Raw genomic sequence first — 14565 nt, 5'->3', positions numbered from 1 at the left:
GGAAGGTTATCAAGATGATAGGAAACCGATGTATTAGTAGACCGAGTTGCATGCATAACTTGGCATTTGTAGTAATTATTTCCATGCACCAAGCCTTGCACCAAGCGCACACAGCATCAAGATCAGGCTGTGCAATAACACGGTCGTCAAGACTACTTATTTCGCAAAATTTTACACAGTCATCTGCAAACAAGTTGATATGGGAAGAAACATTTACTTATAATTCCCCACATACGCGGACACCAGATGAAGGTGTAGTGTTTTGGTAGGTGCGTTCCGCTATGTTAGTCTATAATATAGAGTTTCAGAACGCTTACATTTTTCAGAATTCGCTCGACAGAGCTAGGAAGCATTTTAGCTACATTGCAGCAAAATTTGCCAAAAAAGGAACGAATTCATTGTCTAATTTTATCCACTTGCTAAAAAAATATGGGCGACACTGCGCTTGACTCAATGCACGAGGCAGAAATGCTAGACAACAAGCGCGAGAACCTGACCAAATGATGATAGATGCAGATGCTTGATTAGATGGTGGTTACACTGGGATTTAATGCGGTTACATTGGGTGCTTTCCAGAGTGTTCAAACGTCATGTAACCAATGTCAAATTGGTGTCGGAATGCATTCTGTCTCGACGATAGACGACATAACAAGCACTATAATGCAACTTTCGAGTGTGACATGTAAACGCTTTGACAAGTTTGCTGTCGCGTTTTTTTACTTTCGGTAGGTCGTGCGTGAGACTCACGTAGGAATTTTCCCTAATAGTTCATTAAAACTGCAACTAACTGCCAGCCTTTTATTTGAATGCTTACGTGCAGTGCGTTAATTCACGTCAGTGTTGAATAAAGTTGTCAGGTTTAAATAAGCTGACAGTACGGAGTTGATAATTACGCTAAGAAATGTCCGCCCGACTTCTTTTGCAGTCGGAAGGAACGTCCTCACTAGCGAACCACGTGTTTCGGTGCCCATAACTGGACTCGGCAGCACTTACTGGCCCTTCATCGCCGGGAGTTTGCTCTGCCTCGCTGCTATCGCTCTGGCTGCCACTGGAATCCTGTGCTACTGTCGAAAGTAAGCATTGTACTTTTTTAGCATTATGATTAATAACATCGCTTCATAAGGGAGAGATGCCATTTTTTTATAACTTTGCGGTTTTAGGCTCCGCGAAAAGTATGTTATTGCGGGCGAGCACTCTTGTTAATACTTTAGCTCTACACGTGCTCTGCAAGATGTAGTACATCAGTATGTGGCTGAATGCTCGGTGATCACTTCTAAGATTTGAGCTGTGTGTAGAAATAATAAAATTCCCGTGAAGATGCAACAAAAGCACGTCGATAGCAGAAAGTGCGGTCCAGAATTGTTTACCTCCTACAACGTTCTTTTTGAACGGTTTCAGAACGATCTCTTAAAGTACACAGAAAGTAATAATTTTTTAGCGAAAGTTTGTTTAAGAAATGTTGCCAGCGAAGCGTTTCTTGAAGATTTGTGACTTTGTCTATTTTCCTTAGCCTATGGAATCACGTGTTATTAAGGCGAAAAAAAGCCTTAAGTGGCTCGTTGCAATGGCTGCATACCTTTGAAATTTATGCGGATCCCACACACTGTGAGAATCAATGTAAGCGAAGGTTTCTGTGCTGTTTGACTGACGATATTAGCGGTGATGTTGACGGCGAATGTTTAATTTCTTCATCACGAGAGTGGTGAGTTGATGTTAAGTTTTGCCTTGCTTCCACCCCTGCTGTTTGTCTGCGAAGTGCACAGAACACAGAGGGAGAAGTGTTTGCTTGAACCGGTGTTATGCGCCATACTTCATAACCTCTGAGAGGGTTGAGCATATTCACAGCCTCACATGAGACATCGCATTGTGGCAGAAGTATTAACCTTTAACTGAACTCTGTGCAGGTACGTGCCAAAACCACAGTCGTGTTATGAGACGTGCCCCAGTGGCGGACTCCGGATTGGTTTTGACACCATGGTGTTCTTTAACGTGTCCCTAAATATCAGTGCACGAGCGTTTTTTATTGCGCCCCCGTCGAAAGGCGGCTGCCGTGGTCGAGATCAAACTCACGACCTTGAGCAATGCCATAGCCCCAAAGCTACCCCGAGGGGTGCACAGAAGTGTTGATTTGACGTGTGACTGCTTCGGTAGTGTCGTCTGTACTCAACAGTGCGTGCGGCTCTGCTTCTGCCTACCCTGCGTAAGTTATCCGCTTGATAAATTTGTACGGTGTTTGTTTTCCCAGAAACAGCAGAGATGTGCCGTACCGTGCCTTTAACTTAGGTTTATCCCGTTTGTCCGCAACCACTGTCCTGTCTATTGGTAATAAGTAAGTGGTCCTGATCCTATTTGACTCAGGGCAGGCGTTTGTCAACGCCACAGGAGATGTCGAAAGTACAAAAAGGAAAGAAGGTAAGGAGAGAAAAAACATAAAACACATTATTGTCACAGTCACAGTCTGTGAGTCCGTCTGGTTGGTCCTGTTCGTTGTATTCTAGGCTCCAGTCGCCTCGGATTTCACCAAAGCCACAACAATCCAATCCGCCAGCCATGCTGGTTCAAGTCAGCGCGTCCCAGCTGCGTCTCTGCCTGGTCGGCCGTCTCTGTCTTAGGAGCTCGTGTAGCTGAGGTGGTCAACATCAGCGGCCACTCGCTGTGACTGGCCGGCTCTAGCCGGGCGATGTCTGTCTGGGGGTTTCCTTCACATATTCGGCTCGCCTGCCCGGTCATTCCCACTGTTCTAGCCGAATCTTCGTAGTCTCGGCGCGTGCAGTTCGGTCCTCCTCGGTGAGACCAGTCAGCGGCAGGCTCTCACCCAGGGGGCACGATCGGGGATCTGCGGGAAGTCTCGGACATTGTTGTAGCACGTGGAGGAGAGTTTCTTCTGGTGCACCGCACAAGCGGCACGTCGGATCCACGCCGAATAGTTCGTGGCGGCGTTGGTTTGTGAGGAGAGCGCCAATGCGGGCTTGAAACAACAGGGCGCTGCCTCTATCTCCTCGGTAGTCTGGTGAGGGGCACGGTTCCGGCTTGTGGTGGTAATATAGTGTCAGGCTTTGCTTTTTTGCCACTGTCGTGCGCCAAATCGTTTTTGCAGCATCATTGATTTCTTTGATCACTGCCTTGCGCCAATCGGATTCTGTCTTAGTGTCGTGGTGGTTTGAATTTTCGCTGTATTTTGTGTCTAGGGACGTGTATTTCCGAATCCAAGCCGTTTTGATGTTTTTGTATCTTAGGTGTAGGTAAATTCTGCGACTGTAATTTGTGTTTGCCATGAATTGGAGTGTGCTGGCATATTGTAATTTGGACCTCGCCTCCCTTGCCTCGTACGAGGACCAGCTCATTTCCCCGCTTACTGCTGCATTTGCAGTGGCTATGCTGCCCCCTAGCAGCCAACGGCCTAGTTCTGTTTGGTTACGCTCCAGACATATTATGGTTATACTGGAGTAGGCCAGCACATCGTCTGCGTATGTTGTCGCTAGTACTGCTACTCCCTTCCACAGTGTGCGTCCGACAGTGTATGGGTTGTATGAATGCCTGGCCAAGTGCCAGATGCGGCCTTTGAGGCGATCAGATTTTTTTACTAAGGCATTTTGATGCGGATCCAGAAATTTTGGTTGGTCACTGAGAGTTATGCCGAGGTATTTGTATCCCGATGTTTTTTTGACGAGGTTCCCTTGGAGGGTGAATTCGTTGTTAGTGTTGCTTGTATGTATCCCCATCCACTGTGTTTTGTCAGTGTTAAACCTTAGCTGGTCGGTTCCTGTGACTTGGGAGCAGATGTCGAGCTGGTGTTGCAGGTCAGCTGCTGATTCTGCTAGCAGCACAATATCGTCCGCGAATGCCAGACATGAAATTTTGGTGTATTTTTCTTGTTTGTCGGTTGGTATCGTGGACAGGCGGATGCCTGGTCGTTCATTGTCTAATGTTTGGAGTAGTTGTGTGATGTATATGTTGAATAATGTTGGGGACAACGGGCATCCTTGTTTTAGTCCTATCTTTTGCTCGACTTTCTTCGACCTTAGTTCTTGTGTTTACACTGCTGTGAAATTCGTGTATAGGTTCTTCAGCAGGTCTATGCTTTTACAATCTATTCCATTGCTCAGTAGTTTTTGCCAAAGCCTCGAGTGGGGAACACCGTCATAGGCTCATAGGCCGTAAGATCGGGCTATAGATGGCAGCACCGTCACCGCGCTAGTGTGGATGGGTGGTCGGCGGCGCGCATTGAAGTACATGGCGGGGGCTCGCTCTGAGCAATGAAATGCGTTACTGCTGTGCACTGATGATACGTTGCCCTGCAATGGTACATATTTTTGCACAAAACGCGCGGAACTTTCCTACAATACACACAGGGAGCGCAATACGCCGTTTCATTCCCTGTACATGCATGGTGCTCTTTTTTGTTCGGCTTGCGTTCAGCCCATTCTGTTGCCGCTGCTGTTGCAGAATTCAAGCTCAACTTTTTTCTATTCTTGCACTGGTTATACAAATGCGTGCGTTCCCGTACAGTGAAGTGAAAGCAGCTAGTTATTGGGACTTTACTTCATCGCTTCAACGCGTACATAAGTACCGTTTACATCTTTTTTCGTGTGTCTGTCAAATACAAGATAGTTACTAATTTTAGTAAAACAAAGTACGGCGCTGTGGGTGACAGAGCAGTGGCAGGATCACCGTGTGTCTTCGCGCGCGTTTCTTTTTCTTCGCGATAACAGCAAGAATGACATTTTATCACGAGGGTGTCTTCAACGATTACATCGAAGCATGAGAATGGTGCGAGGGCACCATTCACGTACCATCACATTCACGAGCATGGTGCGAATAATTTCATATTATTTAAGGAGCCAACCATGTTGTCTTGTTTTCTTTTTTGCGAAAATAATGGCTGCTAACTCCCATCAAGCAAGCAACACCACGCTAAAGAGCGCATTATATTAGCTGCCAGCAGCGTAGCTTTATTACGTCACGTGTCTGACGACTGCACTCTTACACGTAATCCTCTTGCAATACTTTCTTTCCGCTCCTCTTTTGCAGCAGATACTAAAAGTTAGTTAGTTAAATGGGGTTTATTGGCGCAAAAGCGGCTGAGGCTATGCTGCGCCAAACACGAGGTGTTTTCAAATCCAGTTTATGAAGGAAAAGGCTTTGTTAGAAGTATCAAAGCGCGAAAATTGACTTGCGTAGGGGCATATTCGCATAATAAAAGATAAAAGGACACCTCAGAAACAGCTAAGAATAATTGCGTAACCGCTAACCACAACCACAATCACAGCCATGCAATTATACATCTAAGATCAATCGCATCTTGCGACACCATATGAGCCGTGCTGAGTGACCGCACGCAACCTCGTTGATATTTCGTGGCATCACAAACATTGCGGAATGATGAACACATCGCTATACGGAATCCCTAAAACGCTGCGTTCAGGCATCGCAGCGACCACTTCATTTGTTTCAAGCGACGCGAGCTGCTCTTTGTGAAGTGCTTGAATCACAGTGCAAGCATAGAATTTTAACGACTGTGGCAAACGGACGGCGCAACGATCACGCATCTCACGCTCGACGCATGCCGTCAGCGATTTTATTGCAGCGCGAAGACTGCATGCAGCGCAAAGCCAAATGAGCTCTACATTGTCAAAAAAATGCATAACGCCATTTATGACTGCAGTATACAACCACGGAAGAAACCCAATTTAAAGGATATCTGCGCCGCATGCGCACATGTTAACAAGTGGCGGCTAGCAGACCATGCGACGCGCCATCCACACTATCGGACTTCAGCCAGTGTCCGCCAGGCGACGAATCTGCTCGACCGCACGGCCATTAGCAGTGGCGTTTCCTTGCCTTCTCACGTCACCTTATTCCATCGCTCACCCCCTATATGCGATATGCGAGCAAAGAGTGGCAAGGCTGTTATTCACTCGTTTAGCGACTGCGTCGGTTCTACCCATTCTCTGCCTCCTCTCCCACCTCCTCTCTACCATTCGATCTAGCGTGTCTCTAGACTTGCGCGTTACTATAAGGTAAGCGCTGCAATTTCTGCAATGCTTTTGTGGGGAGTCACGGATAATTACAGCTGTCAAGAGGCTAATGTGGCGACGCCCAGGGAGCTCCAAATGGTATTGTGCCTGTTCGAGTGGCGCAAAGGCCCAAACTAGTTTCTCGCGTCGCCTTTTCTCTCTGACGTGCTGCTGTCATGTATACACACGCTTTGAACCACCACCCGACGTGGTGTGCCAGACAGCAGAAGCAGCAGCATAAGTGGGAAAGTCGAAGGAAGAGGCAAAGAAAGCTTCGTTTTGAAACGTGGCGTCTAGTCGAGCTGTACAAAAAATAGCCTGATCAGCAATGGCTCAAACCCCTGCAAGCATGCAAAAAAGCGACAGACTTGCGTGGCATAGTCACAGCGTAACTGCAAGTTGTAAGTATATTGAAAGTCGTGTTTTTATTTCCATACATTTATTGAAACTCGCTCAGGTGTGCTTTATGGTCAGAAAAGTAGGCCGAGAAAGCCTTGCGGCTGGGCAATATAAGGGTACATTCATGTTTGTGGATACAAAGTTCAAACAATATGCCTTGCGCGAAAAGTTGCATTGTGCATTTGACACCAAGTCCACACCGAGGTCTTCTTTCACACAGTGTACACACCAGGCGTTGTGGGGTGCCTTCGTGCTTACGTTGAAGCCACCCGTAAAAATTGGCGGCGCATCTTGTTGAGGAAGGAAGGTATGTGCCGAGAAGTCCGCAATCTTCCCATGTCGAGCACATGGTGACACATGCACCGAAGCAACCACTATGCCCTCGGATCCACGCACTGCGCACACGTTGGCAAAGTGTACATCCTGTGATTCTACGAATTTGAATGGTACACACTAATTTGCTCGTTTGTATATCTCCAAACCTGAGGCCCGGTGCGCAGTTCTGTTTCCTGTAATCACCCGTAGTCGGTGACGCCATGTAGATGACCCCAGGTCTCGGGACTATTCGCATTGAGATGCAGTCGTGCATGTAGTCAAGACTGTTGGCAGCCAGAGAACGTACGTTGATAGAGCAGATGGCAAATCGGTGGAGCTGCTCGATCCGTGCAAAGCAACGTTGCATGATTGTGTAAAGGCATTGTTGTTTGAATGCATGAAAACTCACTGCCACGGACACAAGTTTCTGGGGGCGACGGTTGTTGCATTCATAAACAACGGTAGTATATGTGCCATCCTGAGATTTCTGTTCCTGTTCGCTATGTTTCTTGCATACTGCATATGGTGGTGTGTAGGCACGTGCCTCGGGCCCCCCCCCCTCCTCCCCGAAACTAAGCGGCATAGCTCCCCCCCCCCCTTCTCGCACCACCACTTTTCACATACATTCCTAAAGCGCCGCCAAATCAATCTTGAATCTTGACCTCTACTGAGGAGTAAAAATTTTGCTGCCTTTTTCACTCCTTTTGGATGGCGGTAGTTATCGGAAGAAACTAGGAATAGGCAAGAATCAGATGTGTGCGTTAAGAGACAAAGCCGGCAATATCGTTACTAATATGGATGAGATAGTTCAAGAGGCTGAGGAGTTCTATAGAGATTTATACAGTACCAGTGGCACCCACGACGATAGTGGAAGAGAGAATAGCCTAGAGGAATTTGAAATCCCACAGGTAACGCCAAAAGAAGTAAAGAAAGCCTTAGGAGCTATGCAAAGGGGGAAGGCAGCTGGGGAGGATCAGGTAACAGCAGATTTGTTGAAGGATGGTGGTCAGATTGTTCTAGAGAAACTGGCCACCCTGTATACGCAATGCCTCATAACCTCGAGCGTACCGGAATCTTGGAAGAACGCTAACATAATCCTAATCCATAAGAAAGGGGACGCCAAAGACTTGAAAAATTATAGACCGATCAGCTTACTGTCCGTTGCCTACAAAGTATTTACTAAGGTAATCGCAAATAGAATCAGGAACACCTTAGACATCTGTCAACCAAAGGACCAGGCAGGATTCCGTAAAGGCTACTCAACAATAGACCATATTCACACTATCAATCAAGTGATAGAGAAATGTGCAGAATATAACCAACCCTTATATATAGCTTTCATTGATTACGAGAAAGCGTTTGATTCAGTCGAAACCTCAGCAGTCATGGAGGCATTACGGAATCAGGGTGTAGATGAGCCATATGTAAAAATACTGGAAGATATCTATAGCGGCTCCACAGCCACCATAGTCCTCCACAAACAAAGCAACAAAATCCCTATAAAGAAAGGCGTCAGACAGGGAGATACGATATCTCCAATGCTATTCACATCATATTTACAGGAGGTATTCAGAGGCCTGGAGTGGGAAGAATTGGGGATAAAAGTTGATGGAGAATACCTTAGCAACTTGCGATTCGCTGATGATATTGCCTTGCTTAGTAACTCAGGAGACCAATTGCAATGCATGCTCACTGACCTGGAGAGGCAAAGCAGAAGGGTGGGTCTGAAAATTATTCTGCAGAAAACTAAAGTATTGTTTAACAGTCTCGGAAGAGAACAGCACTTTACGATAGGTAGCGAAGCACTGGAAGTGGTAATGGAATACATCTACTTAGGGCAGGTAGTGACCACGGATCCGGATCATGAGACTGAAATAACCAGAAGAATAAGAATGGGTTGGGGTGCGTTTGGCAGGCATTCTCAAATCATGAACAGCAGGTTGCCACTATCCCTCAAAAGGAAAGTGTACAACAGCTGTGTGTTACCAGTACTCACATATGGGGCAGAAACCTGGAGGCTTACGAAAAGGGTTCTGCTGAAATTGAGGACGACGCAACGAGCTATGGAAAGAAGAATGATGGGTGTAACGTTAAGAGATAAGAAAAGAGCAGATTGGGTGAGGCAACAAACGCGGGTAAACGACATCTTAGTTGAAATCAAGAAAAAGAAATGGGCATGGGCCGGACATGTAATGAGGAGGGAAGATAACCGATGGTCACTAAGAGTTACGGACTGGATTCCAAGGGAAGGGAAGCGTAGCAGGGGGCGGCAGAAAGTTAGGTGGGCGGATGACATTAAGGCGTTTGCAGGGACAACATGGCCACAATTAGTACATGACCGGGGTAGTTGGAGAAGTATGGGAGAGGCCTTTGCCCTGCAGTGGGCGTAACTAGGCTGATGATGATGATGCTGATGATGAGTTATCGGAATCTCCTGGGGTGTGAAGGCCAGTTTTCTCATCGATTCGGTGCCCGCGCGATTAACTCGAGATGCGTTAAGTTGTCACGATCTATTGCAACGGTCACGCGCATTGCTGTTGCTTCGTTAGCTCAACCTTCTTTGTTTAGACAGATCCACGGGCAAGGAAAAGGATTCAGTTCGTAGTCGGCTGGTCTGTATACGCTCGCGGAGCGAGTTGCGGCCGGAGACAACACCTGTTGCGTTTAACTTTTCCTTTTGCTTCATTATTCCCTCAAGTGACCGCTCGCCGCGACGCTGGCATATCCTCGGAACCATACACCCGTGATATAGGTTAGATAAAGTGTAAAATAAAATGATGCGAAACAGCGTCCATGAGCAAACCCGGCAATAATCATTAAACCCATGAGGAATATGAATGTGACCCGTTACCTCTTCTGGTGTTTCCCTAATAGTACAGCAATATTCATGCAAAGTTGGCAACCGGAAACAAGAGTCGCAATGACTTGAGAAACTATGCGATCTACTAAGGGAGATAGCCAAGGCAACAGCCACACAGGAAGGAAAAACGAAAATTAACACATTTAACCGTTGCTTGTGAAACCGTTTATGGATCAACAAATTTTTATTTCCAAAGGGAGTAGAGAAAACGCCGCCAAAAGTGGAGAAGGATTCCGTGTGTTTTGAATGACGCTTCTATCGCTATCAGTCTAACCGCCTGACGTAGCCACTTTTCTCCTATGCTTATGCGGGTGCTTTTCTAACTTTTCGCGGTGAGCGCAATACGTCTAAAACTGCAGCGTCTTGTGCTCTACGCGGTTGTACGGGACTGGCAGCCACGCATTGTTACGCAACTTCCCAAATAGCAATACGAGTCAGTTTTGGCACTTAACTTGGTGGAGCAGTTAGCAAGGGATCCTAAAGAACTGTTATTGTACCGCAAATATATATTTCTCTGTATTTCTTCCAGAGCTAATTTAAAAAAAAAGCTACTAGAAATATTTATTTTACACTTTCACTTGTCTGCTTGTTTTTAGCAGTGTTCTTCCTGTGCTTCTTTCCTGCGTGAGTACATTTGATGTGGTCCTTGTTTTTCAAACAAAGGATAGGTCTATCTCACAGGAGTATACCTGTGAGGTACACCTTAAATATTTTTCTTTTGTGGGTTTACGTGTTTTTGTGGTGAACGGCGTGCATTATTCACATTTACACTAATAAAGCTACCCCCTCCCTTATTTGCATGGAAAAGTTATCTTGGGTTCACCCCCTCTGAAAGAAAAATCCTGGGTACGTGCCTGGTGGTGTCTTCTTTTCGCCATTGCCGTTGCCGCACTACACACGCGGCACCTTACGCCCTTTCAAAGCATACATCATCTCATTGTGAAAGTTAAGCGTGTGTTGGCTCGAAATATTAAAACGCGAATCTGGATAAGGATGGTGTTATGCGCACCACATTATGTAACTGCAATGCAAAGTGAGTACGTATCGACGCTAGGCGGCATGCCTGTGGCGCCGCCTGACTTCTCGTGCGCTAGGCGATAGCTGCGGCAGAGAGACAGAGAGAGAGACAAACAACTTTATTTGCCACTGCAAGATTGGAAGTTAGTGCACGTAGGCCTAGTGTGGCTTCCAGGTGAGGGCGATGTCTCGGACCCACGAGACGAGTGCCAGTTATGTTTTCTTGTATGCTCTTGTCAGCAGCTGGTTCCAAGTCTCCTCGGAGGGAGCTGGCAGTAATGATAGTGGGGGAGGGTTACCTTCGCATCCCCATAGAATGTGTGCCCGAGTGGCGAACACTCCATGTTTGCACTTAGTACGGACAGGATTGTAATCTCCGCCAGTGATTAAATAAAGCTTAAAATTACTGAGAACGGAATCGCTCTGCAGTTATGCGAAGCATGGTGGCTTGCGCTCGGTTGAGGTCGGGGTGGAGAGGCGGGTACACGCGTCTCGTCTCCTTGTAGAAGTTGGTAATGTCAGCATAGGATTTGGGGGCCTCTTTGAGAGCATCTGGGTTGGAGGGGCCGGCCGCCCGGTTAGTTAGGACTCGGGCTAAGCGGTCGACCCCTTCGTTGCCAGAGTTCCCCGCGTGAGCAGGTATCCACCCTAAGCTTACAGTTCTGTCGAGAGCGCAACCGCGGAGGATGTGTGCGGCGGGGAGACAAAGTGAGTTTTTCGAGAAATTTTGGGTTGCTTGCTTAGATTCACTGAGAACCGTGCGTGTGCCGGGATCCGCAATGGCTAGCGCGATCGCGACCCCTTCGGCAACGGTGGAGGATTGTGTGCGCACTGTAGCGGTGTCGATGAGAGTGGTGGTTCGCGTGGCAACGCAGTCCACATATGTGCTAGAGTCGCACTTCGCCGCGTTCACGTGCATGGCGTGTTCGTCGGTGGAGTAGGTGACGTCTAAGGCTTGTGCCTTCAGTTGGCGGCGCCTATCGTGGCGGCCGGGTAGCATATTCTTGGCCATGGCTTTGATGACCAGCCGACTGCAGACTCCAGTCGGGAGGGGAGACGTGGGGTGGATGTCACCTGTAGGGCTGATGTTAAGACGGTTAAGAATGTAACGACCGTGTTTGGTGCGAGAAAGACGGTGCATCCGTGCAGTCCTGTGTGCCTCTATCAGCTCTGTCAGGGTGTTGTATACTCCAAGCTGGAGGAAACGCCGTGTGCTGGCGGACTGGGGCAGTCCCATTGCTGCCTTGTACGCCGAGCGGATGATGCTATTTATCGCCTCTTCGTCTTTGCGGAGGAGGTGGTAATAAGGGTATGTGTAGACAATCCTACTAATGAGGTAGGCTTGTGTGAGGCGGCAGTGGTCGGTCTCCCGTATTCCCCTGCGGCGAGTGGCTATACGGTGGATTAGGCCGTTGATTTGGTGGGCTGTGGTTCGGAGGCGTTGGATGGCTTCCGAGTTCTGCGTGTTGCTCTGCACCAGCATGCCTAACACGTGGATGGTCTGTACGCGGGCTATGGGGTGGGTGGCAATGTGGAGCGTGATCGGCTCTTGAGGGTCGGTGACGAGTCGGCGAACACGTCTGTCTCGCATAACTAACAGTTCAGATTTGATGGGCGAACAAACGAAACCGCTTGCTTGCACATAAGTGTGGACGATGTCGATTGCCTGTTGAAGTGAATCTTGTATCTCCCCGTCCGAGCCAGAATTTGTCCAGAGGGTGATGTTGTCGGCATAAGCTTGATGTGGGGTATGGTGTGCAGAAGTGTGGGAGGGCCTCCACACTCACGCAGACAAGGAAGATCTCCTCCCCCCCCCCCCCCCCCAACATGTTTGGGGCTGGACTCTCCGTGCTGGACTCTCTACCCAGGACATCATGTGGCAGATTCAACACGACATACTCGACCCGGGTCCCATGCAGGCGACACGCACCATTCTCGGCCTCGATGACAGTAAAGCGTTCGACAACGTGTCGCACGCTTCTATGCTGACCAACCTCTCGCAGATGAATGCAGGCACTCGCACCTACAACTATATTGCCAACTTTTTCCACAACCGCCCTGCTGAATGTCACATTGGAGACCTCTGCAGCGACAAAGTCACCATGGGCAGCCGGGGAACACCACAGGGAGCTGTTTTATCCCCGTTCATATTCAACATTACGCTGCGACGGGCACCATCGCCAACCGAAACGGCTTTTGGAATGAGCCCATAACAGCTTACGCTGTAAAATGCAATGGCTCATACTCCTAAAGGCAGAGGCTACAAGTTCTCAGCAAAGTGAAACGAACAGTGCGTACATTCATTATAAGCACCCATACGACACATAGACTAGCATACGTTTCTATAAAGAACGAGCTCGAAACAAGCATCCGAACCACGAATAAAGTATTGCATACCCACCTCGGAAGTACACTACGGTCGAGAAACGAGGTGCGACGTGCGAAACGGTCAGAGCAAGGCGTGCCATCATGAGTCATCGCGTATAGAGGGTGGCGAGTTTTTCTAGAACAATCTGCCCACCATCCTTCAACAAATCTGCTGTTACCTGATCCTCCCCAGCTGCCTTCCCCCTTTGCATAGCTCCTAAGGCTTTCTTTATTTCTTCCGGCGTTACTTGTGGGATTTCAAGTTCCTCTAGACTATTCTATCTTCCATTATCGTCGTGGGTGCCACTGGTACTGTACAAATCCCTATAGAACTCCTCAGCTACTTGAACTATCTCATCCGTATTAGTAATGATATTGCCGGCTTTATCTCTTAGCGCATACATCTGATTCTTGCCTATTCCTAGCTTCTTCTTCACTGTTTTAGGTGCAGCCCAATCTGCGCGTAAAGTTCTCACCATGCTTTAGATCTGCTCAATGAACGTCATTCTTTATGGAGATGTCTAGGGCTAGTGTAACTAACGTTACCGCTTTCTTGTGCTCTGGGGTGTACAGATGCACAAAACCAATTTACGCTGGCATCGATAAAAATGTAAAGCTTGTAGCTGTTGGGCTTTAAAGCGTCGTTCGGTTCACGTGTAGGGAGCAAGGACACCTGGATACACCTGTCATTTATGCTATTAGCACCCAGGCTCCAATTTTCTTTTACTGATCCAGGAATGCCTGCGTCTTCCAGAAGTCTCTGGTTGACAAAAAAAAAACCTTTCAAAGAAGACACTTCCTCTGACATAGAACAAGGACAGCCATTCGAAAGGGTAATAACACCATGCCACTGTTGGAAGTCAGAAATCGCTCAATGCGATCTTTACATAGAAAAATAAAACTAGCACAGATGCCGTTACAAAATGAAACCATATAGCTTCCGACGACTGGCTAAGGAATGTCTTTCGAGCTGTTCCAAAAGTCGGCTGCAAGCACTCATTGACGTGCCGCTGAAGTTCATCGTCCTTACATGAGCATTATAGACGTTTCATTTCCTCTCTCCTCTAGATCATGAAGGATTCTTCAAAGGCTTCAAACGCTTCATGTGAAGAGGAAGCTATTGTGAGGGCGTCTACGCAAACGTTTTCGCACAGTTTCTGTTTAAGCTTATTCCAAAGCAGAGTATTCCTTTGAATGCTGCTGTAAGACGATCAGGAGAAATGGACTAGGTGTTCATTCCTTTGGCACGGTAGCCAGTCGATAACCGCAAAATTTTTGCAGAGGTTTGCCTATGGTCAGTACCTTGATCACGGGTTTTGGAATTGCGCGACAGTGCACCCGCTGCAGGGCGTGTCGGGATCCCCACTTTAGGGTGTAGTAACGTATTCGCGGGTCTTTTTTTTCGTCATGTCCATCAATTTTGTATGCTGTTATCGACTCTTTACTGCGAGATTGACTCGATAGCTCTCGTTTTTTTGTCAGCACTGAATTGTAGCGCTGACTTGTTCAACCTTTCTACCACGACCGAGTATTTGTTTGTATTGGTTTTGAACTCCGAGCCTCCCAAGAAAATGCCGCCTCATACCATTA

The 14565-nt window shown here is 47.6% G+C and overlaps 1 protein-coding gene across 3 annotated transcripts in view; it reads left to right on the top strand.

The window, feature by feature from the left end:
• Nucleotides 1-717: 717 nt before the first annotated feature.
• LOC126517672 (receptor-type tyrosine-protein phosphatase mu-like) overlaps nt 718-14565 on the top strand; it is a 153568-nt gene continuing 139720 nt past the window's right edge. For all 3 annotated transcript variants that reach the window (XM_072285627.1, XM_072285628.1, XM_072285626.1), the window contains exon 1: nt 718-1073. The gene's annotated coding sequence lies outside the window, so the exon portion shown is untranslated. The remainder of the gene's footprint in view (nt 1074-14565) is intronic.

This window comes from Dermacentor andersoni, chromosome 11 (assembly GCF_023375885.2).
Source record: "Dermacentor andersoni chromosome 11, qqDerAnde1_hic_scaffold, whole genome shotgun sequence".
Classification (NCBI taxonomy): Eukaryota; Metazoa; Arthropoda; class Arachnida; order Ixodida; family Ixodidae; genus Dermacentor; species Dermacentor andersoni.
The sequence above is the reverse complement of the archived record's forward strand: the minus strand, read 5'-3'. Positions and strand labels throughout refer to the sequence as shown.